At 41.6% G+C, this 26,856-nt stretch overlaps 1 protein-coding gene across 1 annotated transcript in view; it reads left to right on the top strand.

Moving 5' to 3' along the window:
• Window positions 1-26,856, top strand: part of ABCC3 (ATP binding cassette subfamily C member 3) — an 84,413-nt gene that overhangs the window by 2,743 nt on the left and 54,814 nt on the right. The window lies entirely within an intron of this gene.

The following is a 26,856-nucleotide window of genomic DNA, read 5'->3' as shown; positions in this document are numbered from 1 at the left end:
TTCCCTGGCCAACACCAATGGCAGCTCCCCTACGATACAAAAGAGCAGAGGTTCTTACTCTGGGGTTCATTTACTTTTTTTAAAAAATATATTTTGACAACTGTATACCAGTATAATTGATTCCCTCCGTAATGTTATGTATTTGATTTTATATGACACACCCAAAGGTTAAAAAGTCTTGAAATGGAGAGTTTGGGAGAGTTTCTATGGACAAAAACAAACAAACAAACAAAAAATTCCTCCTTTGCTGCAGCCTGGAAATGAGCTCCTTTGGATACAGCTAGGTTGGTCCTTTAACAGGAAGACCCCTTCGGGTACTTTTTAGGTTTGTTGGAATCTTTAGCCCAAGCTGCCTCAGAGCCCTTAAGTCACCTCCAGGCTCTAAGAAGCACCTGGAAAGAGATGTTAGAGAGGTCGCCCTCTCTTTACACTGTTTAAATAGGTTTTAACCTTTTCTGGAATCCCAGTGCCAGCTGCCTCTTTGTGTACCCACATGCAGATTTCCTTGATAACAGTTCCTGTTTTGTGGATTATATGCCGTGAATTATATATTATTTTTGCCCAGTGATTTGGGAGCTGGGGGAAGGTGTATTTTAACAATTGAGGGTGATTTAAACACCTCCCAGCACCATTCCTTTCTTTGATGAAGCGTAGAAAAGAGGAACAAATGCTTTCCAAACTTGTTTGTGAACTCACTAGTTTGGGCTCTGATACCTCTTTTCCCCTGGAAAAGATTGGAAACCTCGATAGGACTAACCCCAGGACTTGGGAAGGAAGAAGAAAAGAGGGTAGACTGAAGAAGGCTTGATAAGGGCTCTTATAACAACTCTGCCAGTTAGGTCATATTGCCTGTCAACCTCAAGAACTAGACTGGGCCTGAAAGTGAAGTGGCAGCTCTAAAAGTGCTAGAGCTCTCTGACTCTCCCCGTTTTGTGGCCTAGGATGAAAAAGAACAGATTTAGAGGGCGTGGCAAATGAGAGCTTGAGTTCATTTATGGGGATGGTGGGGGGTTGGAGGTCATCAGTAAAAGAGCTCTTTTCTTTTCCAGAGTAACTACCTCCATATTCCTTGTAGGGCCTGGTATGGCAATTCCTTTATGAGGTGGATCCCAGACCCCTTGAATACTCCCCCACCCCAGTCAGGACCATGGACAGAACCACATAATCATCTGACCATTTCACCTGCTAATTTGTGTTCTTGCCTAAATTTTGTATTATAAGAGGCTCTTCTTGTAGACTACATTTTTTTAAACTCTTACCTTCTGTCTTAGTATCAGTTCTATGATAGAACAGTGGCAAGGACTAGGCATAGAACAGTGGCAAGGACTAGGCAATCAGAGCTAAATGACTTGCCCAAGATTTCCAGCTAGGAAATGCCTAAGGTGAGATTTGAACCTAGGTCCTCCTGATTCCAGGCCTGGAACTCTATCCACTATGTTAACTGGCTGCCCTTAGACTACAACTTAACTAGATTTTTGTGCCTAACGGGATATCAAAAGGACATAGAATCGGGGGCAGCTGGGTGGTGAATTGAGAGCCAGAACTAGAGACAGGAGGCCCTAGGTTCAAATCTGGCCTCAGCCACTTCTCAGCTGTGTGACCCTGGGCAAGTCACTTGACCCCCATTGCCTAGCCCTTACCACTCTTCTGCCTTGGAACCAATACACAGTATTGATTCTAAGACAGAAGGTAAGGGTTTAAAAGTAAAGACATAGAAGGGATTGACATAGTCTCAGAATATCAGAATTGAAGGGTACCTTAGAGTCCATCTAGTTCAACTCCTACCTAAACCTGTACATGAGATGATTTGTTAATAATAAAATAATAGCTATCGTACCTTAGAATTTGCAAAGTTCTTTACATATTTTATCTCACTTGATTTTCACAGCAAGCTGGGGAGGTAAGTGCTATTATTATCCACATTTTACAGATATGGAAACAGAGGTTGAGAAAGCACAAGTGACTTGCCCAGATCACATAGGTAGTAAGTGTCTGAGGCAGAGCTCTATCCATCTTGCTACTCAGATGCCTCTAATTTATCTTATTCTCCCATTGTTGTTTGACCCATCCAAGAGTCCTGAAGGAATGAGCCCTAGGATGAGTCCATTTTGTTGGGTTATTGTAAGGAAAGAAGTCCTCTTCTGTTCTTTCTAGGGAAAGGGTGGGAGAGCTGTGCAGGCAACTGACAGGATATAATGGACTTGGTATGGGGCCAAGGTGGCATTGGAGGAGTATGAGGGTACAGAAGACCATGCCCAAGGCTAGGTCTACTGAGACCTGAGAAGAGCTAAACAATCCAGACTCTGGGGATTTATTAACTTAGATTGCTTTAACAGCTTAGTTTATTGCCATTTCTCAAGGTTGAGCTTCTGGCCTTGGAAAGATCTAACACAAATAAATTTCTAGGAGGTGAGGGGTTGACCATATGAATTTTCAGGAAAGGTCAACTTGCCTGTGAGGTCTTGAGTGTGCCAAAGGGAATGGAGTCAGAACTGGAGAAACAGGTGCCAAGAATCAATTTGGCCTTATGATGATAACCTCAAACTTATTGTGTATAGGTTGTGTGACCACGGGCAAATCATGTAACCACCCCTGAGCCTCAGTTTACTTGTCTATAAAGAGGGCATAATAATACGTGTGTCTTACAGGATTGTGAAGAAAGCACTTCATCACTTTTAAAGCATTACCAACTAAGTCTTCCCCTTCCCTACAGAACAGTATGTTGGGTGACTCAGGGTTATTGAAGGCTATGGCATTTAAGCACAATTGTAATATCTTCTACCCAGCTAGAAGGACTCAAGGGTGGACCTCAAAATTGACTAACAAGATCATCTATTGGGTTCTAAAAAGGTGTTAAATTTGTGTTAGTGGAAGGAATACCCACAATGATAAAATCATGGAAATATTGATTCCTACATACAGGGTATCCCCAAAGTCTCAGGACAGTTTTTTTTAAACCCTTACCTTCCGTCTTGGAGTCAATACTGTATATTGGCTCCAAGGCAGAAGAGTGGTAAGGGCTAGGCAATGGGGGTCAAGTGACTTGCCCAGGGTCACACAGCTGGGAAGTGGCTGAAGCCAGATTTGAACCTAGGACCTCCCATCTCTAGGACTGGTTCTCAATCCACTGAGCTACCCAGCTGCCCCCGACAGTTTTAAACTATTATAACATTAAGACTTTTGGAACTGTGGAAGTAGAAACACAGAAGAAAAACAACTGCTTTATCACATGGGTTGATGGGGGTATGATTGAGGATGTAGACTCTAAATCAGTGGTTCTCAACCTCTCAATTTGTAGCAATGAGAATACATAATGCATATCAGGTATTTACATTCCGAATCATAACTGTAGCAAAATTACAATTTTGAAGTAGCCACCAAAATAATTTTTTGGTTTGGTGTCACTGCAACATGAGGAGCTGTATTGCGGGGTCACAGCATTAGAAAGGTTGAGAACCACTGCATGATCACCCTAGTGCAATTATCAATAGTATGGAAATGGGTCTTGATCAATGAAACATGTAAAATCCAGTGGAATTGTTCCTTGGCTATGGATGGGGGAGGGAGGAAGGGAGGGAAAGAATATGAATCATGGAACCATGGAAAAATATTCTTTTTTTTTATTTGGTCAATTTCAAACGTTATTCCTTGGTTACAAAAATTATATTCTATTCCTCCCTCCCCTCCCCCTACCCTTCCCATAGCCGATGCCTAATTCCCCTGGGTATTATATGTATCCTTGATCAGAACCTATTTCATAGAAAAAATATTCTAAATCAATTAATTAAATAAAAATTTTCAATTCTTAAAAAAAAAAGACTTTTGGGACACCCTGTATTTGTTTCAGGCATAGGTTTTGAATTGAAAGGAACCTTTGTTTTTTGGTCATTTCAGTTGTGTTCATCTCTCCATGATTCCATTCAGCGTTTTCTTGACAAAAATACTAGAGTGGTTTGCCATTTCCTTTTCCAGCTCATTTTATAATGAGGAAACTGAGGTAAACAGGGTTAAGTGACTTGCCCAGGCTCACATAGCTGGTAAGTGTTTGAGGCAGGATTTAACTCAGGGCTTCCTGACTCCAGGCTGGGATACTCTATCCACTGCCCCATGTAGCTGCCCAAAAGGGATCTTAGAGGCCATTTAGTCCAACCCACTCATTTTACAGATGAAGAAACTGAGGCCCAAGGAGGTTAAGTAATCAACCTTTTGTCACACAACAGAAAAGGCAGAATTTGAAACAACATCCTCTGCCTTCAAATCTCCAGCCTTTATATTCCATTGTTCTGTGTTACTATAAAGCTCTGTATTAGGATCCCTGATCCTCTCCCTTAATGGGGAGTTGTTGCTAATTACAAAGAAGATGCTCAGTATTGATTGACATCCTTATCGCATTTCCCTGGAAAAAGGACCAGAAAGAGGTCCTGTGAGATAAGTCTTTTTGCATGAGGACAGGGAATAACTGTACTATGCAAATGAAATGCAAAGCAACATGCAAATCAGCTATTCTCCAGCCTCTGACTACAGGTATTTTGATTAACTGGAATGTGGTTGGGTGCTCCCTCTTTACCATCTGTCACGAACTATCTAGAAAGTATGGGGTTATGGCTGGATCCATAAAAATACCCCATAGGAATCTTGTTCCCTATCACTTCCCCAGTCATCATCAATATCAACCAAGTGATCAACAAGTATTTTTTTCAAGCACTTGCTATATGCTAAGAACAGTACTAGATTCTGGAGATACAAATGCAATGAATGAATGAAATCAAATCCCCTTACAAGGAATCTTTCCCTGCTGATGGAAAAAGGCTCTTTTGAGCTAATGCACCAAAATGGCATATGGCTAAAGACAAAAAGGGAAAAGTGTGGAGGTGAGGAAGAGAAGGGAAAGAGGAAGGGGAGAAGAAATGAGAGGAGAGCAAAGAGAAGGAAGGAATGGAGAAGGAGAAGAGAGGAAGGTGGTGAAGGGATTGGGGAGGGAGAAGAGAACAGAGACAGAAAGGGAGAGAAAGGATGTTGGAATGGGGAGAAGAAATGGGATAGAGGAAGGGAAAGAAGAGATGGGGAGGGAGAAGAGAAAGAAGAGAAGAATGGCTTGGGGATGCCAAGGCTCTCTCATATAATGACCTCTCCCCCAATTCCTAGATTAATAGAAGGTTTGTACCTCCTACAGACCACTTTTGGAGGGAACCAAAGCCCATTGAATAGGATGGTTTACTTGCTGCTCCACCTGGGTAGAAGCATCAAAACAAACAGATCCTTCATAAAGCTGCAGAGGATCCATGACCTTATCAGTGGGCGAACTCCCTCTGTCAGTATGAATCAGAACCTGGCCAGACTGGCTCTCTCTGCGCAATTCTTGCCCTTGTCTTCCTGTAAATCCTCCACAGAGGAGACCCAATGTATTCAAGGCATTCCTCATGGTTTCATGGGTCCCAGAGGCTCTTGGGAAAGCCATCTGTTATCCTGCTAGGGGCTTCTCATGGGACTGGAGCTCTTGGCGAGCCAGCTCTCCTCCTGGGGTCTGGTTACGCATCACGAGCAGCTTGGCTTCTTTCCCTAGCAAATGTTTCCATAGTAAGAGATAGCTCTCAGATCCATTTCTTATGTCTTCGTTGGTGCCCTGCATCAGCTTATCCGCCTGTACCTACTGTGGGTCTCTCCTTTGTCTTTGGGGATGCCCATCATTTTTGTTGTTCCATGATTTGTAACCATTTAGCATCATCGCTAGGAGAATACTAGCTGTGTTGAAAAATATACTTTTTCTACGGTTGAAGGGTAGAGTTTTGTGCTTGTTTTGGTCAGGGAGCAACTTGAGAACACTTTGCTCTTTGCCAGATCAATCAGCAATCATTTATGAAGCACTTCGAATGTGTGAGGAATGTAAATGAGAAGCATTAACTACTTTCAGGGATCTTACATTTTATTTGGGAGCTAGAAGATATAAATAATGATGACAATAAATAATAATGCTTGCATGTATAAAACTTTTTTAAGGTTTGCAAAGTACTTTACAAATGCTGTTTTATTTTACCCTTATAACAACCTTAGAAAGTAGGTACTATTATTATCCCCATTTTACAGATGAGGAAACTGAGGCAGACAGAGGTTAATTAACTTTCATATCGTGTTGTTGTTCCAGCATTTCAGTTGTGTCTAACTTTTCATGACCCCATTTCAGGTTTTCTTTTCTTTATTTTAAACCTTTACCTTATCTTAGAATTATCTTAGAATCAATGCTGGGTACTGGCTCCAAGGCAGAAGAGTGGTAAGGGCTAGGCAATGGGGGTTAAGTGACTTGCTCAGGGTCACATAGCTAGGAAATGTCTGAGGCTGGATTTGAACCAAGGACCTCCCGTCTCCAGGCCTGGCTCTCAATCCACTGAACCACCCAGCTGCCCCAGAAAATCCTCTTGAAGGAGGTGATGGGTTGAGCCAGGAAGGGGCTCGTGGGTTACAAGAATCAGAGATAATGAGATAGAATGTGCTGTAAAGGAAGACCAGGGAGGCCATTTTGTCTACAGGACCAAGTACCCAAGGGGCTGTAATGTGCAATCAACCAGGGAAAATAGGCTGGGGTTATATTTACAGTCTGGCTTTAAACACCATCAGAAACATTTGCATTTTAGGCCAAAGGTAATAGAGAAGCTCCTTGAAGCAGAAAATGACACCATCAGATATTTGCTTTACTAATAATATAAATTTGGCAGCAGTGGAAAGAATGGATTAAAGAGTAACATGACTAAGGACCGCTAGGTGACTCAGTAGATAAAGATCCAGGCCTGAAGATGGGGGGTCCTGGGTTCAAATTTGGCCCCAGACACTTCCTAGCTGTGTGACCCTGGGCAAGTCACTTCATCCCCATTGCCTACCCCTTACCACTCTTCTGCCTTGGAATTTACTAATTCTAAGACAGATGGCAAGATTAAAAAAAAAAAGAGTAAATTGACTGAATATATCCATATTCTGGATATAGGAGGCAATTACAAGGCTATTGTAATTATAATAGTCTAGACAAGGAGTGATTAGAGCCTGTTAGTGTTATCTAGATTCCTTTCTTAATTCTGTATTTCCTATTTGGAGCATAAGCTTACCAAAGAATACTTTTCATCAAATTATTCTAATTCTAAATATCTCTTTTTAAATATGCCTTTTGTTGGGCAGTTGTTGTCTTCAATTGGGTCCAATTCTTTGTGTTCTCTTTTGGAGGGGTTTGTTGGGCTTTTTTTGGCAAAGATACTGGAGTGGTTTGCCATTTTCTTTTCCAACTCATTTTACAGATGAGGAAACTAAGGCAAGCAGGGTTGAGATAGCTAGTTAGTGTATGAGGCTTGATTTGAACTCAAGAAGATAAGTCTCCCTGACTCCAGGCCTGGCCCTCCATCCACTGCACCACCCAGCTGCTTGCCTTTGCTGAGAGTGAAAGAAAAAAAAATGAAAGGTAAAAATTCTACCTTGCTTTTGAAAATCAAAATCACTAGTTCTGGGTTCAAATTTGACCTCAGATACTTCTTAGCTATCTGACCCAAGGCAAGTCACTTAACCCCCATTGCCTAGTCCTTACTGATCTTTTACCTTGGAACCAATACTTATATTGATTCTAAGACAGATGATAAGGATTTTTTTAAAGAAAGAAAAGAAAAGAAAATCTTTGCCACTATCCCCAAGTCATTTTGGAATTACAATTACACACAAAGATAAAATTCTGCCAAAAGAGAAAACTTAAAAGAGCTTCAGTGAAAGTTCAGTTACTAGTATGTTTTAGAGCCAGACGTGGTGGCACACACCTGGAATCCTGGCTACTAGAGAGCCTGTGACTGATTGTTCTCCTGAGCTCAAGAATTTTGAGCTCCATTAGGGGAAAAAACAAACAAAGGTCCATAAGTGCAGGACCAATATGGTGAACCCTTTGGAGTAGGGGGTGTCACCAGGCCACCTAAGAAGATGAACTGACCCAGGTTGAACACTGAGCAGATCAAAATTTCTGAGCCTTTCATCTGTGAGATTGGGTTTGTGTGTGGTTGCTGTTCCTCTCTCCTGGCTGACTTAGTGAGTCCTAGTCTTTTAAAAAAAAAGTTGCTTTATAAAAAAATTGACTATGTAACTAAGTAATTAATGTTCTCCAATTAGTGACTTAGTAACTAGTTCATTATAGCAGCCATGACTATAATTGTCAATTTTGATACCTATTTTCCTAAGACCTTTCAGTCTCTGACTCTCTCTCTATCTGTCTCTCTCTTTTCCTCTTTCTCTCCCTTTCCTCCTTCCCCCTGTCCCTCAGTCTCTGTCTATCTGTCTATCTGTCTGTCTTTTTAACAAGAAAAATTTTATGAAGGAAATAAAATGAAAATGGTATGCTTCAATTTCCCTTCAGAATCCAACTTCTCCTTCTATGGCTGTGGAAAGGGTTTTCATCATGAGTCCCTTGGGGTTATCTTCCTTGCATTGTTCATAAGAGTCTGGTCCTTCACAGTTGATCATCATGCAATATTACTGTTACTGTTCTCCAGGTTCTGTTCACTTCTCTTTGCCTCAGTTCATATAAGTTTTCCCAGATTTTTTTGAAGTCATTTCTTACGTCATGATATATTCCGTGACAACCATATGCCACAATTTTTTCAGCCATTCCCCAATTAATGGGTACCCCCTCCTTGGATTCCACTTCTTTATCACTAAAAAAAAGAGCTGCTATAAATATTTTTGTACATATCTATCTTTTTCCTTTTCCTTTGATCTCTTTGCAATACAGATCTAGTAGTGGGTATTGCTGGATCAAAAGGGTCATAGCTTTATGGTCTTTTGGGCATGGTTCCGGATTGCTCTCCAGAGTGGTCGTATCAGTTCCATTCATTCCCTCTTTAACTATTCTCTCTACTTTTACCCATTTTCTACCTGGTCACAGATGAACTGAAAAGACTCTTCTATTAATAGAATTAATCCTTCTTCTTTCTTTTATATTAATCACTTCAGAGAGGACTGAGTCTTTCCTGGGCTGATCAGTTCTTTCTATTTATAAACTGGTTAGACTAATAAGACATTTTTTGACATAAAGACAGACTAAGAGTTTCTCATTCAGATTAGAATAAGGATTTCAGACTTGAAGACTTTCCTAACTTTTTTTTAAAACCTTACCTTCTGCCTCAGAATCAATACTGAGTATCAGTTCCAAGGCAGAAGATCAGTAAGGGTTAGGCAGTTGGGGTTAAGTACAGGGACACACAGATACCTAATATTATTTTGTAATAGAGTCTAAAGAAGGCATGGGAAGAAGCTCCCATGCAACCATTTCATTTTGAGCCCAGATCACCATCTATCTGTGGTTTCCACCCACAAAAAAGTGTTGATGGAGTAACTTAATGCACTGCTCATCCCTATGCACAACCCATTGCATCCCAATGCATGTGCCCATCTGCACAATATGAATTTTTTATCCAGTGGAGTTTATTAAGTACTGGGATAGCCTGATCAGACCTTCACTTAAGGAAAATCACATTAATGGTCAAATGGAGGTTGGACTAGAGTGGGGAGAAATTTGAGGCAAATAGAACCACCAACAGGCTATTTCAGTAGTTCATTAAAATGGTAATGAGGTGATGAGGGCTTACACTAGAGTGGTGGCAATGTCAGAAGAGGGAAGGGGACATATTTAAGAGATGTTTCAGAGGTGAAATCAACAGGCCTTGGCAATTGCTTGGATATGGGAGAGAGAGATCGTGAGGAATCCAGGATGTTCCTAGGTTGTAAATCTGAAAGTTTGGGAGGATAGTGTTGCCCTCTATAGTAATAGGAAAGGTAGGAGGATTGGGGTAGGATTTAGGATGGAAAGAATAGTTCTGTTATGGATATACTGAGTTTAAGATGTCTTTTGCACTTCCATTAGAAGATGTCTGAAAGGCAGTTGGAGATATGATTTTTCTCTCAGTGATACAAGTCAGAAACACTGGCAGATCTGTTCCATTTTGAGTTGATTTGTTGTCCTTCCGGTCACAGTTTCACCTATCCACTTTCTTTGATGATTTGACTTAATTAGGTCTTTCTGTAGATTCTTTTTCCAATCTCTTCTTCCTGTAGTTTTATAAGGTAATACTATTCATTATCTTCTATTATACACCACGTTAGCTATTACACATATTGACTATATAACCATGGGAAGCAGCTTGATAGAGTGTAAAGAATATAAGCTTTAGAACCACAAGACCTGGTTTTTAAAATACTATTTTGGAAACTTTTAATTCAATCTTCTCATCGTATAAAATGCTAAGACTTTGATAAGATGGCCTCTGAGGTCCTTTCCACTACCTGTTGGTGTATGATTCTATATCAAATGGATGGATGACTATAAAAATATATTGATAATGTAGATAGGGAGGCTGGAGCCTCTGGTTTCTCTGTATTTTAACTTCAGAATGAATTGAATACCAGTGGTATGCAAAGTAATGTTTAACCCCTCCTTTGTTCCTAGGAATTCTGGCTTTGGACACAGTAGATCAGTGGGAAGGAGACTGAGTCCTGCCCTGTGCTCACCCTTGCTTTAGCACAGTCTGCCCCTTCATTACAACCTGGAGGAAACCTGTGAATCTGGTTCAAATTATGCTCTCCTACTCCACACTCCAGAATTTGTTTGCCTTTTACCTATCCTACTGATCTTTTATGGTGTCCTCTGCATTATCATCCATATCTCTTGCCCTATAGTCTTGATTCTGTCATGGGCTCTCTTTTCTCTCCAGGCTCACTTTCTTTTCTTATTTTTTTTAAACCTTTATCTTTTGACTTAGAATCATCGGTTCCAAGGCAATAAAATGGTAAGGGCTAGACAAATGGGGTTAAATGAAAATGTCTGACCCATATGGCACAGTGGATAGAGTCCTGAAGTCTCTCTCTCTCTCTCTCTCTCTCTCTCTCTCTCTCTCTCTCTCTCTCTCTCTCTCTCTCTCTCTCTCTCTCTCTCTCTCCCCTTACCTTTCATCTGAGAATCAGTACTGTGTATTTGGTTCCAAGGCAGAAGAGCAATAAGGACTAGACAATTAGGGGTTAAGTGACTTGCCCAGGGTCACCCAGCTAGGAAGTATCTTAGGCCAAGTTTGAACCCAGAATTTTCTGTCTCTAAGCCAGGATCTCTATCCAAAGAGCCATCTGGATGCTCCCTCTTTTTCTTAATGATCTTATCAGCAGTCATGGGTTCAGTTTCCATTTCTATGCAGATAATCTCCAATCAACATCTGAGCTCCAATCCTACATCACCAGACACCTGCTGGACATCTCCAAATGGATGTCACGGCCAAAACACAACTCACTATCTTTGCTCCTGAACTCATCATCTTCCTAACTTCTCTGTTTTTGCCAAAGGTACTACCGTCCTTCCAGGTTCACAATCCAGGGATCAGCCCAAATTCTTCCTCTCCCTCTCTATACCCTTCAGTTAGTTGTTAATCAATCATTCAACAAACATTTATTAAACAATGAGTTGACTGGTTGGTTGGTTGCTGAAAAGAATCAAAACAATACCACAGGATTGGGGTCAATGTACAGTGTGTCTGGCTGCTCAGACCAATGGAATCTCAAAAAGGTCTCCCACATGTTGGGCACAAATAGCCCATGTGAACATGTCCCTAAATTTGCTTTTTTCACATTTCTTTTGAGTTACTGCAATTCTGCTTTACTCACAGAGCACAGTGATGCACAGCACTGCATCCTGGACCATCCTGTGCCAGTGTCTCCCATCCCTCATAATTGGTACAAAAGTTCTTTTTTTTTAACTCTTCTCCTCTGTCTTAGAATTGATATTAAGTATGGATTCTAAGATAAGTGCAGTAAGGGATAGCCAACTGGGGTTGTGGGAGTTAGTTGCCAAGGGTCACACATGTAGGAAATGTCTCAGGCCAGTTTGGAACCCAGGTCCTCCTGACTCTGGTACTCGATCCACTATGCTACTTAACTGCTTCCAATATCAAAGTTCTTCAAAGAGACCTTTGGAGTCTTTAGAGTATCCTTGTATCACTTCTTCTGACCTCTATGTGTTACCCTTGTGTAAATTCTCCATAAAATAGTCTGTCAAACACTGTTTTAAGAACTGGAAATAAAAAGAATGAAATAATAAAAAGAATTTTTAAAAAATAGTCCCTGATGCCCTGAAGGAGTTTGCATTTTAATGGAAGAGAAAACTTGCAAAAAAATTTGTGCATGCAATATATAGATGGTGTAAATGAAAAGTAATCTCAGAGAGAAGGCATGTGGGAAAAAAGTTAGAGGAGAAGGCCCAAGAAAGGCCTCCTATAGAAAGTGAAATTTGAGCTGTCTTTTTTTTAACCTTTACCTTCTCTCTTAGAATCAATACTGAATATCAGTTCGAAGGCAGAAGAGTAGCAAAGGCTAGGCAGTGGGGGTTAAGTGACTTGCCCAAGGTCACACAGGTAGGAAGTATCTGAGCCCAGACTTGAACCACCCAGCTGCCACTTGAACTGAGTCTTATAGGAAGCCAGGAAGAAGCAGTAAGGAGGGAGAATATTCCAGGTTTACATGGACAATAAGAAGAAGGCATATGGCACAGTGGATAGAGACCCTGACCTGGAGTGGGGAAGGAAGAACTGGGTTCAAATCCAGCTTCAGACACTTCCTAGCTGTGTGATCCTGGGTGAGTCACTTAACCCTAATTGCTCAGCCCTTACTGCTCTTCTGTTTTAGAATTGATATTAAGATAGAAAGTAAGGGTTTAAAAAAAAGTATAATGAAGAAATGGAGTGTTTCATGTGAATGAGGATGAAGGAAGCTATATGGTAGAGGATGTAAAAGGGAATAAAATGCAGGATGCCTGGTAGGGTAGAAAGGAAACAAGTTGTGAAGGACTTTCAAAGCTAGGCAGAGAATTGTATATTTGATCCTGGAAGTAATAGGGAGCTCTTTATTGTAAGTAATAGTCTGCAGTTTATTGAGGGAGAAGATACATGGGTGTGACATAAACTTGCATTTCAGGAAGATCACTTTGGCAGTTGAATGGAAGAAAACTGGAGTGGGGATCTTGGCCTGGAGAGTGGATTTTATCAGGTCTCCTCCAAATCTCTTGCATCTCTATCCTTCTCTCTACTCCCCTCACAACCACTCTTGCTCAGGACTTCATCACCTAATCTGTTGATGGTGAACCTTTTTGAGACCTTAGAGACTTAGTGCCCAAACTGCATCCTCATACCCCATGTGAGCCCCCTGCCTTACCCCAGACAGGGAAGGGAGGAGGCACTCCCATTGGGCTGCTGGGCAGAGGGGTGGGTCATGGGAGAAATGTCTTCGGGTATATGGAGAGGGGAAGAAAACAGCCCCTTCTGGCATGCGTCAGCATGTGTGCCATAGGTTCACCAAAACAGATCTGGTCTATTCTGTGGCAATAATCTCCTAGTAGGTAGCCCTGTGGGCAGTCTCTCTTCTCACTAATCTATCCTCCACCAATTTTGAAGCTAAAGCATGTGTCTATCCATGCCATTCCCAGGCTTCTCTTGTGGGTGACTTCAGTGACCCCATTTATGTTTTTCTTGACAGACACTAGAATAATTTACAATTTCCTTCTCCAGCGTTTCTATAAATGAGAAAAGTGAGACAAAGTTAAGCAACTCACCCAGGATCACACACAATTTAGTAACTGTTTGAGGCTAGAGTTGAACTCAGAAAGATGAAACCTCCTGATTCTAAGCCCAGTGCTCTATCCACTGTGTCACCTTAGCTGCCCCCAAGATGGTTCCATAAAATAGATGGGGCAGTAGATAGAAAGCTGGACCTGGAGTGAGTTCAACCCTTACCTCTGATGTATACTAGCTATATGACCCAGGACAAGTCACTTAATCTCTTTGCACCTGTTTTCTCATCTGCCAAATTAAGATAACCTTAGCTCCCAAATCCCAAGGTGCTTGGTTGTGAGGATCAAATGACAATATTTTTGCAAACCTTAAAGTCCTATATAAATGATAGCTATTGTTGGGGTTTTTTCATTTTATTTATATTTCCAGGTCCAAATGCTCTCCCTCCTTCTATTCTCTCCCTCCCTATTGAGAAGGCAAGAAATACAATACCCATTATACATATGAAGTCCCATAAAACAAACCTCCACACTACCTACTATTATTATTAATAATAAATAACAATAATAATAATATCAAACAACCCCTTCTCTTGGCATTTAAGGCCCTTTAACAGTGTGCTTCTAACCTTGCTTTCTAGGCTGATAATGCATTTCTATCATGATACATTCCATGCTACAGCCAGTGGTCCAATTTGGCTTTGAATGAGTGGTTAATTTATGAACTGAAAAAGTTCTTTCCTTTCTCATTTCTTGGACTTTGCACAGTATTTGGCATATAGTAAATGCTTAATAAAATGCAGCTAGATCAAGATGATCTGAGTTCAAATGTAGCCTTAGACACTTACTAGCTGTATGACCCTACATAAGTCCTTAACCCTGTTTGCCTCAGTTTCCTCATCTGTAAAATGAGCTGGAGATGGAAATGACAAACCATTCCAGTATCCTTGTCAAGAAAACCACAGATGGAGTCATGGAAAGTCAGGCACAGCTGAAATGGCTCAACAACAGAAAAGGCTATAGTTACAGAGCAGGTGTCAATTTGCCTTTGTAGTGGGAGTTTCCTTACCTGGAAATTCCCTATAGTAACAAATCACAAGTCTGGCTCCTAATCTGTATTGATTTACCTGCTAATCTTTTGCATTCCCCCCCCCCACTCCTATAGATATGAGCATCTTGAGGACAAAGGTTCTTTCTATTTCATCTTTGTATATCCATCACCCAACATAGTGCTTGGCTCCTAGGGAACAGATGATCCATTCTCTTTTGCAAACCCTTATTAATATTGTGTATTGGCTCCAAGCAGAAAAGTACTTAGGGCTAGGCAGTGCAGGGTTAAGTGGAGCCACCCAGCTGCCCCCAGGGCCATGCGTTCTTATTGATTGAGAGTTCCAGGTACCCCTGGGACAGAGGGAAATTACAAGTGGGCCCTGGTTTCTGCCTTAAGCAGATTTGGTTCAGTGTTCTACTCTTCCTTCTTTCTCCTCCTCTGCTCTTTTTTTTTTTGCACCAGGGAAGGAAATGAGTCAGGGAACTGGTATGTTAAATAAATTATACAAGTTTTCTAACTTAAATCTTCTCCCCTCCAATCCCTCTTCTTCCACCAAGCTGCCAAATAGATATTCCTAAAACACAGGTCTGACTGTATCTCTAACCTTCTCAGGGAGCTGCAATGGCTCCCTCTTACCTCTATGATAAAAGACAACATCCTACTGGTGTTTGGAGGGCTTCTGATGAATTCCCCTCATCCTCTCCTATGGCTCAGCCAAATTTTGTACACAAAATTCCTCTCTCCCTTGGTCTCTTAGAATTCCTGCTTCCCTTTAAGACTGCATTGCAGGGGACAGTTGGGTGGCTCAGTGGATAGGTGGGCAGGCCTAGAGAAGGAAGGTCCTGGGTTCAAATTTGTCTTCAGACACTTCCTAGCAATGTATCCCCATTGCCTAGCCCGTACTGCTCTTCTGCCTTGGAACTGATACTTAGTAATGATTCTGGGACAGAAGATAAGGATTTAAGAAAATGAATAAATATATTAACATTATTTAACTATAGATACTGTTGTTGTTCAGTCATTTTTTTGGTCATGTCTGACTCCTCGTGACCCCATTTGGGGCAAAGATATACTAGAGTGGTTTTGCCATTTCCTTCTCTGGGTCATTTGACAGATGAGGAAAGTGAAGCAAAAAGGATTGTGACTTGCCCAGAGTCAGACAGCTAAGTATCTGAGGCCAGATTTGAACTCAGAAAGAGGAGTTTTCCCAAGTCCAAGCCCAGGGAGCTTTCCACTGTATCAACTAGTACCAATTAGTGCCCCTTAGAAGTTTCTGAGATTTCATAAAATAGGTGGGGCAATGATGACTCTTCCTGACTTCAGACCTAGCACTCTATCCACTGTGCCCGTTAGCTGCCCTTTATAGGCATATTTTATTAAAATATAAGCTCTTTGAGGGGGCAGCTGGGTAGCTCAGTGGATTGAGAGCCAGGGCTAGAGACGGGAGGTCCTAGGTTCAAATCCGGCCTCAGCCACTTCCTAGCTGTGTGACCCTGGGCAAGTCACTTGACCCCCATTGCCTAGCCCTTACCACTCTTCTGCCTTGGAGCCAATACACAGTATTGACTCCAAGACGGAAGGTAGGGGTTTAAAAAAAAAAAAAAATATATATATATATATATATATATATATATATATATATATATATATAAGCTCTTTGAAAGCAAGAAGTTGCATTTTGGACTTGTATCCCCCAAACCTAACCAGCAGTATTTTGCTTAGTATAGTAGACATTTTAAAAATGCTTTGTTGAAAGGAATTTTTTTAATTGAATCAGTGTTAGCTCCCTACCTTCCAGTTAGGGAAATCTGCCTTCAGGCTACTCCCCTCCCAGGAATTGTGGGGGAGTATGAAAATGAATGACCAACTTTCTGAGGTCACCTGTCCTGAAAATATGGCCTGATTTGCTTTCATAAAAGGTTTGAGGGAAAGGATAAGTGAATGGGATTGGGGCTGGGGGCATGATAAAGGCAGGTCTGAGTAGACAAAGGGCAAGGGTTAGTAGAGAGCATGGGGACAACATCCTAGAGAGTGGTTCCTTTCTCCATGGACTCCATAGTATACCTGTCTCCATGAGAAAGGGGTGAAGAGAATGACTCCTCTTTCCATGGGCTATGTAGTAGGCCTTTCTCTAAGAGAAAGGGCCTAGAGCACTGATGGCAAACCTATGGCACAGATGCCAAAGATGGCACACAGAGTACTCTCTGTGGGCATGTGGCCACCTTTCCCCATACCCCACAGAATTCCTTACTAGAAAAGCAGAGGGACTTGGGTGGAGCTGCTCTCTTCCCCCTCTGCATTGTAGCTGATGATATTTTTTCACATCAGCAGCCCAATGGGAGTGCTTCCTCCCTCCCCTGTGTGGGGTAAGGGTGGGGGCAGGGCACACTGAACACTCAATGTGGGAGAGGGCATGGCATTGTCATCTGGGGGGTAGGATAGGGTCAGGGCCTGGTACTCCATCTCTAAAAGGTTTACCATCACTGGCCTAGAGGATGGCTTCTCTCTCCATGGACTATGTGATATTCCCATCTCTGTGAGAAAGGAGTCTAGAGAATGGTTCTTCTTCCGATGGGACATGTGGTATTCTGATCTCCACAAGAAAGGGGTCTAGAGGATGGCTCCTCTCTCCCTGGGCTATGTGGTATTCCTATCTCTAAAAGAAAGGAGAATAGAAAACCAGTGTGGGGATAAAAGGGAACCTGCTGAAACTCAGCTTGAATTTTTCCTCTTAACTGGATATTCAGGTTTTATTTTCCCAACTCTCCCAAGGACTTGCCTAGTAATGGATAAGATTAGAGAATCTCACTGTATTTTTTTTTCTTCCTCACATAGAATCTCTCCTTATTTTTTTATATAGAGAGGAAGCTAGGTGATGTAATGGTTAGGGCTCTGAAGTCTGGAAGCAGTTGATTAGTCATTTTCAGTCATATACAATTCTTCATGACCCCATTTGGGGTTTTCTTGGCAAAGATACTAGAACAGTTTGCCATTTTTTTCTCTAGATCATTTGACAGACGAGGAAACTGAGGCAAACAGGGTGAAGTGATTTGCCTGAGGTCACACAGCTAATAAGTATCTGAGGGCAGATTTGAACTCAGGAAGACTCATCTTCCTGACCAACACTTTATCCACAAAGCCACTTAGCGGCCCTTGGAGTCTGGAAAACTTGAGTTGAAATCTTGTTTCAGGCATTTATTAGTTGTATGACTCTGATTAAGTCACAGCCTCAGTTTCTTCATCTGCAAAATGGGGATAATAATAACACTTACCTTCTAGGGCAGTGATGGAAAACCTTTTAGAGACCAAGTGTCCAAACTGCAACCTTCACTCTGCATGTGAGCCACCCACCTTACCCCAGACAGGGGAGGGAGGAAGCACTCCCATTGGGCTGCTGGGCAGAGGGGTAGGTGAAGGGAGAAATGTCCTCAGACATTCATGGAGAGGGGAAAGGGAGCATCCCCCTATGGCACACTCTGGCACACATGCCATAGGTTCCCCAACACAGTACTAGGGCTAATGTGAAGAACAAATCCTATAACACCAATAACTTTTAGGGGTTATATAAATATTAGTTATTCATATTACTTATTCATTCCCATACCCACCCAGCACCCCAGGAAAATGTAAGTTCTTTGAGTTCAGTTTTGTTTTCTTTGTATTCCCAAGTGCATAGCACCTGGCACATAATAGGGACTTGTAAAATGCTTGTTGAATTGATTTGAATACAAGACATGGTCCCTGAAGTCTAGCTGAGTGACATGAAATTTTAATCACCTTAACCTCCACATGATTTCTATTCCCTCAGATTCCTTTGGGCAGCAAGGTGACAAAGTAAGTAGAGGAACAGGCCTGGAGTCAGGACTTACTAACAATGTGGCCCTGGGCAAATTACTTAACCCTTTTAACTTCAGTTTCCTCATTTGTAAAATGATCCCAAAAAGGAACGGGCAAAGCACTAAAGTATCTTTGCCAAGGAAACCTCAAACGGAGTCACAAGGAGTCACAAAGAGTCATCGATGACTGAATAATAGACTCCTTTTGGGGGGGGATTTTATTTAATTAGTTAATTTAGAATGTTTTCCCATGGTTACATGATTCATGTTCTTTCCCTCTCCTCCCTCTACTCCCTCCCATAGCTGATGGGCAATTCCACTGGGTTTTACTTGTGTCATTGATCAAGATCTATTTCCATATTATTGATATTTGCTCTAGAGTGGTCATTTAGAATCTATATTCCCAATCATATCCCCATCAACCCATGTGATCAAGCAGTTATTTTTCTTCTGTGTTTCCGCTCCCACAGTTCTATCTCTGGATGTGGATAGCTTCTTTCTCATAAGTCCCTCAGAATTGTCCTGGATCATTGCATTGCTGCTAGCAGAGAAGTCCATTACATTTGATTTTACTACAGTGTATCAGTCTCTGTGTACAATGTTCTCCTGGTTCTGCTCCTTTCAATCTGCAATCAGTCCCCATGGAATTCCTCCAGTTCATTATTCCTTTGAGCACAACAGACTCCTTTTAACTTTAGAGAATCATCTGATTCTTTGGGCAGAGAATGGGACAAGTGGGTTGGTACAAGAGAACTAAATCAAGGAAAGAATTTAATCCTAGGGAATTCCTGCTTTGGAGTAAGAGCCCTCTCCCCAAACCCCATATCTGGTTGATTCCTCTCCATTTTCTAGATGGTGGGAGCAGAAAACTTCCCAGAAAAGTACCTCTGGAGGCTGCCCAGAGGAGAAATCCCTTCTTGGTCTAAGATAGAATAGAAGTGAGCCTCCCACCCCCTGCTTCACATCCCATTCTCCATGACTGTGATTCTGCACAAGGAGATACTGGGATAGAAGGACCATCAAACTGGGAATCAGGACACTTGCTTTCTGTTCCCACCTGTGCTACATCCTAGCTGTTTGATATTGGTTGGGAAAATGTTGACTTGAGGGAAACTAGGTGGCTCAGGGGATTGAGAGCCAAGCCCGGAGATGGAAGGTCCTGGGTTCAAATGTGGCTTCAGACAATTCCTAGTTGATAAATCTGGACAAGACACTTAACCCCCATTGCCTAGCCCTTACCGATCTTCTACCTTAGAACCGATACACAGTATTGATTCTAAGACAGAATGTAAAGGTTTAAAAATAAAAGAAAGAAAATCTAGATCTAGAATCAAGAGACTCCAAATTCTAGCTCTTACTTTGTAGTTCTGTGAAATGGGTTAAGTCACTTAACCTCACTAGCTCTCAGTTTTCCCATCTGTAAACTGAGGGCATTGGGCTAGATTATCTCCAAGGTCCTTTGTACCTCAAATCTATGATTCTACTTTCTCTTTCTGGGCCTCAGTTTTCCCATCTGTAAAATGAGAGAGTTGGACTAGATGACCTCCCAGATCCTTTCCTACTCAAATTTACAATTCTCCCTCATCTTCCTGGGCCTCAGTTTAACCATCTGTAAAATGAGCAGGTTGAGCTAGATGATCTTCAAAGTCCTCGTAGCACTAAATCTATGACCCTGCTGTCGCTCTGTGGAACTCAGTTTCCTCATCAATAAAATGAAGGTGAGGGACAAATGATCTCTAAAGATCCTTTCTAGTCCTAAGTCCTAAGATCATAGGAGTCTATGATTATCTATAGAAGCCACTCAGTGTCCAGTTTCAGGGAGGGCTCATGCCATAAGGACCTCTCCCAGTTAAGTGTAGACTGAGGTCCAGGGTATGCACGGAGGATTGTCTAAGACCAGGGAAAGTCACTGGCAGAGCTCAGGTGGATTCCCAGTGGGCTCCATGGGACTGGCAGAAATTTCATTCCTGGTGCAGAGGAAAGGTCTTTCTGGAGAGATGGCTCTGAATGACCAGACCTCAGGGCCTTATCAGCCCCATCCAGCTGTTTAATCGCCTTAGGATGGAGCTGGCCGTTGCTGTGGAAACTGTGTGTGTGAGAGGTAGTCAGCTGGCTCTCCCTGGAATTGTGGCTGGAGATGGGGGCTGGGGGTGGGGGGAGACAGCAGTCCTGGCCCAATTATCTGACAATTCTTGTAGAGCAGGTTAGGAAGTGACCCTGGGCTCCTTAGTCATTCAGTTCCCCAGAGCCAATGGGCTAATGCCCCCAGGGTTAATACTGGAGATGGATGTGACAGACAGGTTAAAGTAGTCTGTGGGATGGAGAGAAAACGGGGAGATAGGTTTAATCTTACTTTCCTTTTGACTCACTGAAGGTGGAAAAGTGGATAGAGTGCTGGGCTTGGAGCCAGGAAGACCTGAGTTCAAATCCAGCCTCAGAGGCCTCTTAGTTGTGTGTTCTTGGGCAAGTCACTTAACTGCTGTTTGCTACTGGAGAAGGGAATGGCAAACTACTCCACTGTCTTTGCCAAGAAAACTCCATGGATGGAAACCCATTAGATCAGGAAGAATCGGAAATGACTGAACAAGGACAACTCATCTTGGGGTCAGGAAGACACTGAATGACCCTAGACAAATCACTTAGCTCCTGTTGTCCCCCAGTTTCCCCAGTTGTAAAGTGAGATCGATAACAACAGCACCTACTTCACAGCCTTATTGTAAAGATCCAATGAGATAATGTATGTCCTCACAAATCTCTTGGTACTTTAGAAAAGTTAGCAACAAAAAGAGGCAAAGTGGCACAACGAATAAAGGATTTGGAGGATCGGGAGAGACTACAGAGAGCTGCTCAGTTATAATCTGATCTGGGCCTTGAAGGATGGAAAGAATTCATAAGATAAGATCAAGGAGAGGAGACATTGACCTGAGATTAAGATCAAGAAACCTGCATGGGAGGCAGAGTAGTTGAGTAGAAAATATATTACAGGGGGCAGCTGGGTGGCTCAGTGGATTGAGAGCCAGGCCTAGAGATGGGAAATCCTGGGTTCAAATGTGGCCTCAGACACTTCCTAGCTGCAGGATCCTGGGCAAGTCACTTCATCCCCATTGCCTTTGTCCTTACTACTCTTCTGCCTTGGAACCAATACACAGTATGGATTCTAAGATGGAAGGTAAGAGTTTTTAAAAGATTCCAAAGCCTTAGATTCAAATCCATCCCCTCCTAGCTCTGTGGAAAAGTTCATTAAACTCTCTGAGGCTCAGTTTCCTCATCTGAAAAATGAGTGGGTTGGACTAGAACAATCATATTCCTTTCAGATCTCAATCAATGGTCCTGTGAGTCCTAGGGCAGCTGGATGGTACAGTGGAAAGCACGCCCAGCCTGGAGTCAGGAACACTCATCTTCCTGGCTTCCCATCTGGTTTTAGACACTTATTAGCTGTGTGATCCTGGGCAAGTCACTTAACCTTGTTTTTCTCAGTTTCTTCATCTATGAATGAACAGGAGAAGGAAATGGCAAATCATTCTAATATCTTTGCCAAGAAAATCCCAAATGGGGTCACAAAGAGTTAAGTCAAGACTGAAATGACTGAACTTTTACTAGCTCAGCAACTGAACAAACTCTTTGTATCTGGGTTTCTTTACTTGTATAATGAGAATAATAATTATGGAATTCTAACTATACTTCCTTCACAGGCCTGTTATAATACATTTTGTAAAGGTTAATCAACCTTAAAGAGCTTAGTTTTAACAAAGAAGTCTTTCCGGGTGAGGAGAGTGGAATAAACTGCATTACTGGCAAAGGGGCAGGTGTGGCTCCACCAGGCACAGTAAATCGGTCTCTCTGGCTTAAGGGGGCCCATGTGTGGAAGGTGAGGTGAGCTGGAGATGTAGGCTGGGGTCAGGCTGTTAGCAGCAGCCCCTAAGTTTGGTTCAATAAACATCTGCTGTGCTCAGTGCACGGAGTAGTGAAGCAACCCTTACCTTCAAGGGATTTATGTTCTAGTTAGAATAAAGATTACTAACAACCTAGTGTGGCATGTCCTTAGTGCCAGGTGAAGTCCATAAATAGTATCATAGAAAAGCAAGTGATCTTACCATCTCCAATTTGGAAGAAAGGGGAGGAGGGAGATGGTTTAGATCCTATAATGCTGGGAAATGTATGTTGGAAAATATTATTACGGGGGCCACTGGGTGTCTGAGTGGATTGGGAGTCAGGCCTAGAGATGGGAAGTCCTGGTTAGAATCTGGCCTCAGACACTTGCCAGCTGTGTGACCCTGGGCAAGTCACTTAACCCCCATTGCCTAGCCCTTACTGTTCTTCTGCCTTGGAACCAAAACGCAGTGTTGATTCTACGACAGAAGGTAAGGGTTTTTCATTTTTACAAAAATATTATTACATATAATTGGGAAATAAAATGTCTTTAAATTTAAAAAATAACAGTATTTTAAAAAAGAAAAGCAAGTGATCATTTTTATCTGGGGGTGTTAAGAGGTGGAGGAAAGTCTCATGGAGGAAGAGAAAGAAAGAAAGGAAGAAAGGAAGGAAGAATGAAAGAAAGGAACGAAGGAAGGAAGAAGGAAAGAAAGAGAAAGGAAGGAAGAAAAAGAAAGAAAGAGGGAAAGAGAGGAAGGAAGGAAGGAAGGAAGGAAGAGAAGAAAGAAAAAGAAAGGAATGAAAGAAGGAAAGAGAGAGGGGAAGGAGGGAGGGGAGAAGAGGGAGGGAAAGAAGAAAAAGGGAAGAAAGAAAGGAAGGAAGGGTCTGCATTGAGTTTGAAATCTTTGTGGGATATCCAATTTAAGATGTCCAAGGGCCATTTGGAGATGTATGACTGTGGCTCAGCAGAGACTAAGGAAAGATTTATAGATCTGGGAATTATCTGCATAGAGATGGTAATAACTCATGGGAGCTGCTGATATCACTAAGAGAGAGAGATTGTAGAGATAAAAAAAAGTGGAACCAGGAAAGATCCTTGTGGGGCATTCACAATTAGTAGATTTAACCTTGCAAAGAAAACTAAGAAGTGGTCAGACAGCTAGGAGGAGAACCCCAAAAGAGCAATTATATGAAAGCCATATATATTTATGGTCAGCTCATGGCATGTAACCATATGAGGTAGTCATATGAAGAACAACAGTGTCAAATACCCTAGAGAGGACTAGGAGGATGAAAATTGAGAAATAGCCATTAGACTTGGCAATCAAGAGATTACTGGCAAATTTGGAGACAGTATTTCAGTTGAATATAAGTCAGGAGCCAAATTACAGAGGCCTAGACGAGCTGGGTGGCTCAGTGGATGTGAGTCGGGCCTTGAGATGGGAAGTCCTGGGTTCAAATCTGGCCTTAGATATTTCCTAGCTGTGTGACCGTGGGTAAGTCACTTAACTCCCATTGCCTAGTTTTTACTGTTCTTCTGTCTTGGAACCAATACTTCGTGATAATTCTAAGACAGAAGGTAAGGGTTTAAAAAGAAAAGATGTATATGGAAAGATTGGCTTCATCAAGGAAAAGGAGGATGCCATCAATGGCTTTGAGCAGGCAGATGACATTATAAGGGAAGTATTAAGTCAGATTTGGAAATGGTAGATGAGAGAGATTAGAGAGATTTGAAAGGTGGGGGTGAGGCAGCAAGATGGAGGGAGGGAGACAGTTTATAAATTGTCATGGAATAAATGATTACTAAGGCCATGGAAGAATTTAGCCTTGACTACTCTCAAAAACAAAACAAAACAAAATAAAACCCAACAACCTCTAAACTTAGCAAACCAAATAAAATGGCCACTTCCAAATACATAGTATGATAGAAGAAGATTGTATATATAAAACTCTGGGTCTCTACTATATACAACTTACTTTTCTTTTAAATTGAACATATAATTTTCAGAATTCTTTCTAGCCTTCCTCTTTTTTTTCTTTTTGGCGACTTGTCTGAGAAGCTTGGTGGTAAAAATAAGGAGGAAAGCTTAGTAGTTGAAAGAAATTGCCCTTTAGTCATGTCCAGCTCTTCATGACCCTGTGGGCTATACTGCCCATGGAGTATTTTTGGCAAAGATACTAAAGTGGTTTGCCATTTCCTTCTCCAATGGATTAAGGCAAACAGAAGTTAAGTGATTTGCCTAAAGTCACACAAGTAATAGGTGTCCAAGGCCACATTTGAACTCAGGTCTTCCTGACTTCATGCTCACTGAGTTGCTTACCTAGTTTGAAGAAACGGAGGCCCAAATGTCTTGCTTAATATCACTTAGGTAAGTTTCAGAGGTTTTACTACCCAGGTCCTAACTCCAGATCCAGCTCTCTTTCACTACAATTTGTGTTTATAGTCACCATTCCAATCAACCAGCATTTATTGAACTCCTATTTTTTTTGCCAGAAACTGGAGATACAAGGACTTGCCCCCAGGAAACTTACATTGTACTGACAAAGGGGGGGAAATAACGTGCAAACAGATCAATAAATATTGAGTAGCTATAAAATAAATGCAGTTATTTGAAGGAGAGAATTGATAACAAATGGAGAGGATTGAGAAAAGCCCCTTGTAGGAGTCCTTTATCTTTTTTTTCATTGTACAGAAACAATTCTTTTTCTTAAAACCCTTACATTCCATCTTAGAATCAAAGAATGGTAATGGCTAGGCATTGGGGATTAAGTGACTTGCCCAGGGTCACCCAGGTAATAAGTGTCTGAATCCAGATTTGAACCCAAGACTTCTCATCTCTAGGCCTGGCTCTCAGTCCACTGAGCCACCTAGCTGCCCCCCTGAAAAAAATTTTTTTAACAAAATTTAAAATATTTAAAATTTTGCAATGCAAATTCTCTCTCCCCCCCCACCTTCCTTTAGCAGAAGGCAATATAATTTATACATGTTTTGTCATGTAATATGTAGTTCCTTTTTTGTTGTGTTGTGAAAAAAAGACACATATCACATTCAAAAAAAAATTCACGAAGGAAATAAAGTGAAAAATGGAATGCTTCCATCTGCATTCAGACTCCAAAAGTTCCTTCTATGATAACCTTTTTCATCAAGGGTCTCTTGGAGTTGCCTTGGATCTTTGCATTGCTGATAAGAGCTAAGGCATTCACAGTTGATCACCATGCAATCACCACCGATGGTGCTGGTTCTGCTCATTTCACTTTGCATTAGTTCATAGAAATCTTTCCATGTTTTTCTGGAATAATCCTATTCATCATTTCTTACAACATAATAATATTCCATTACAACCGTTTACAGCAACCTGTTTAGCCATTCCCCAATTGCTGGAAATCCCTTCCAATTCTTTCTTTGCTACCACAAAAAGAGCTGCTATAAATATTCTTGTATAAGTAGCCCTTTTCTAAGGGGGTTGACTCATAATCAGAATTTTGGAGGGAGCTCAGGATTATAAGATAAAAAGGCAAGAAGGGAGTGCATTGTAGGCAGAGGGCACAGAGACAGGATATTTCACTATTATGGACAGCAAGGAGGCCAGTTGTCTGGACCAAAGAGCAGGTAAGGGGGAGAGACAAAAAAATCAGCCAGAAGGCTGGAAGCAGACAGCAATAGTGCTTTTAGATGCTAAATGAAGACTTTGTATTTTAGCCAGGAGGCAGTGGACTCAATTAATTTGACTATGACTTAAACAATCCATGTTCTCAAAGGAATGAATGCAAAGCTCTGAATGCCAGGGTAAGGATTTGTTCCAGAATGTTTCTCAAGGTTTTTGAACAGGAAAGGATAGCAGTTGGGTATTTCAGGAAGATTAATTTAGTAGTACTGTGCAAGGCCACCTTGGAGGGTAAGAGAGGAATAAGAGGCAAGATGACTAGTTAGACAGCTATTCAGGGTGGAATGGATTAGAAGGAAAAATCAATAGGCATTAGTGACTGATTAAATTGGAGGCCTGGGAGAGGAAGGAGATAATATAACTTTGAAGTATCTAAGCCTGGGAGATGAGGGGATGATGATGTCATTGGCAGAAATAGGGAAGCTTGGGTGAGAGCTTCAATAGTTGTCTCTGGTGTATTTAGTTTTAAACAGATTGAGTTTTTAACCAAACATATAGATTTAGAACCAGAAGGAACCTTAAACATTATCTTCTAGACCAACCCCCTAATTTTATAAATGAGCTAACTAAGGCCTAAGGCAGAGTTGGGTTTTGAATCTTGCTCTTGTGATTCCAACTCTTTTGTGACCCCCACTTTTTTTACAAAGATGTAGAGTGGTTTGCTGTTTCCTTTTCCAGCTCATTTTCTAGATGAAGAACCTGAGGCAAATGGGATTAAGTCATTTATTAATTATTTAAGAGGTCACACATCTAATAAGTGACTGAGGCCAAATTTGAATTCAGATCTTCCTGGCTCCAGGACCTAGCTGGCAGCTAGATGTTGTGCCAGTCCTGGAGTCAGAAAGATTGATCTTCCTGAGCTCTAATCTG

The sequence above is a fragment of the Monodelphis domestica genome, chromosome 2, assembly GCF_027887165.1.
Source record: "Monodelphis domestica isolate mMonDom1 chromosome 2, mMonDom1.pri, whole genome shotgun sequence".
Lineage (NCBI taxonomy): Eukaryota > Metazoa > Chordata > Mammalia > Didelphimorphia > Didelphidae > Monodelphis > Monodelphis domestica.
Note: the sequence above shows the minus strand (reverse complement) of the source record. Positions and strands in the feature narration are given on the sequence as shown.